A 2,811-nucleotide genomic window follows, 5' to 3' on the forward strand; every position below is an offset into this window, starting at 1 on the left:
TGTGTGAATTAAAAACCGGATTAACTTGCCAAGTTAAACCGGCCTTTGGGGGCTATACTGCAGAAAGTTATCTAATTTTTTCAAGACGAGTCTTACCTATTATTGGCGGCCTGTCATTGCAAGGATCAATGATGGGATGCTTAAAGTGTTACAAAGACCCTGTTTGTGATTAACAATCATAAAACGGCCCTTGGGGGCTACTTGGGATAGTGTTTCAGCTATAAATCAATGTACAAAGGGAGAAGAATTTACCTATATCACTCTTTCATCAAGTTCACCAAACCGGCTTCATAATCCCGGTTTGAGTGCAGACGGTTCAAGAAGCCAGAATGAAGCTCATCAACGTTAATATGAGCATAGTCTGATAAGTCGGTGCTCCATTTACCTTTATCCCGGGCAATTTGCTCTTCTTTGGCACTATGCTGAGCTAAAATGACGGGATGACCAGGAGAGCTGTGGCCTATTCCAGTAATAATAACACCATCACTTTGGCCTTCAGGATTTTTGGTGGATGATGCTGTAATTTCAGTGTCTTTCACCGGACTAGCCCGGTTTGGCTCTGCCGGTTCAGTATCGGGTGCGGCAGGCTCAACATCTGTTGGTTCGTCGGTATGTTGGCCTTCAAGGGGTGGATCATCAAAAGTAGCTTCAGGATGGGGGCCTTCCGGTTCACCAGTCTGTTCCGGTTCACCTCTTGGTTCTTCTTCTTCGGCCATAGGGTCTTCTGGTGGATTGGTGACCTGAGCTTTCTTGTTGGGTCCGGCTTTGGCCCTGCAAACAGAATAAAAAAGGATTAACATCCTATTCAAAGGATTTAGGGCGCATTGAAAGGAAAGGTTTTTACAACTCACCCGGCCACAGTTTTCAAAGGGGGAAGTTGAGTTGCTGTCGATTCACCAGAAGAGGAAGGAGGTGTCACCTGATAATTTGAATCAGACGGATTAAGAGGCTGTCTGAAATAACCTGCCTTGGGGTAAGAATGGTCAGAAGTAGGAGAGACCTCAGACCGGCGCTTCTGAACCGGAGTGTCAGGTAAACCGGCTGAAGTGACCTGTTGGCCACTGTGCCGGGTTGTCCGGCGAGCTTCATGCTGTTGAGTCTTCAAAATAAATGTTGGATCCAAGTGAGCAAGAGGATGAGAAAAGCTTACTTTCCAGATTGCTTGGCGAGTTTTTTGTGTTGGCATAGAGTCTGAACCGGAGGAAAGGGTAATTACCTCTACATCATCAGCTTGACTAGCTTCTGCATCCTCCTGAGGAAGATCATTGTTAATGAGATGCATAAAAAGAGAGCCAACTGAGTCAAGTTCTACCTCAACTTCTGGATCATCAGTATCATCATCAAGCTCCATATTAATCCGGTCAGCCGTTTTCCGCTTTGACGTCCGTTTTACGGCTTTGGTCTTTGGGCGGGATGGCTTGACCGCTTTGTCTCCAGTCGGCTTTGCCGCTTTCTCTATGGATTTCTGTTTCCAGAAGGGGTCATCGCCCTATACATATAAAGAAGAAGGGTTACAGGTTACATAAGTTCAAGATATTAGAGATAAAGAGGGAGTGTAATGCTTACAACAGGCGGTTTGTTCTTGACATAGAAGGGACTCAGACAGGTTTGACTACAGACCAGTTCCGGTTCATCATTCAGAATCTTTTTACACCTTCAGTAACTTCTTCCTCAGATAATTGGATGTTGCAATGGCGTTGAGGGTCGTCAACCTCACCAGTATATTCGCACATTAAACTGGGACGCCGGCTTAGCGGCAAGATACTCTAGGATATCCAACAGCGCACAAAGTCCACGCCTGTTAAACCATTTTCCATAAAGGCCCGGAGCTTGGCGAGTTGAGGAGCGTATTTCACCCTTTCTGAAGAGCTCAGGCGTTGTGGCATTGGGTGAGTATTGGATAGTCTGTGATCACGAAAGCCGGGGAGGGGATTTTCATCCTCAGGCGAAGTGTCTCTGCAATAAAACCATGTTTGGTTCCATTCCTTTGGGTGGCTATGATGTTTGGCATGAGGAAATTCCACTTCTTTCCGCTTTTGAATCGGGACACCACCAAGCTCTGTGTTTGGGCCATTTACAAACTCTATGCGCCGGTTTAAGTGAAAGAAATCCCGGAACAGTTCTGCAGTTGGTTCTTCTTGTAAATATACTTCATAGAAGACCTGGAAGTTGCATAAGTTGGAAACTGAGTTGGGACCAATATCTAGTGGATGCAGTTGGAAACTGGCAAGCACATCTCGATAAAACTTTGACCCTGGTGGTTTGAAACCACGGCCTATATGGTCAACAAAGACCACCACTTCACCCTGCCTTGATGTCGATGGGAACGACACCTATGGGATCACAAGAATCCCTACTACGGTTGCGGGGCATGGGGTCGTGAGAAGAGCGGATCTAACAGATAGCACACGGTTCGTTTACCCAGGTTCGGGCCGCGAGGATGCATAAAACCCTACTCCTGCTTTGGTGGATTGTATATCAGTGTTCTTGAGATAGCTATGGGCGTGAGGAGCTCCAAAAAGCCGAATCCTTCTCCTGGTCGCCTCGGGCCTCCTTTTATAGGGAAAGGGGTAGCCACAGTGGCACACAGGAGGTGGAAAGGGAACAATGATGCGAGGTTATCCCTCGCATTACATGACAAGGTGCATTTAATGCGTATTGCCCAGGTTTCCTTGCTTTATCGGGGATGGGGGGAGAGCCCTGTCTCGTCCGTCGCCGCTCCCTTTCATGTCGACACGCGCCCTGGCCAGCGGTGCCCGCGGTGCCATGTAGGCAGGCAGGCAGCTGAGGTGGCGCAGTGGTGGGTTTCCA

Source organism: Triticum urartu, chromosome 6A (assembly GCF_056163025.1).
Source record: "Triticum urartu cultivar PI428250 chromosome 6A, HENAU_Tu73, whole genome shotgun sequence".
NCBI lineage: Eukaryota > Viridiplantae > Streptophyta > Magnoliopsida > Poales > Poaceae > Triticum > Triticum urartu.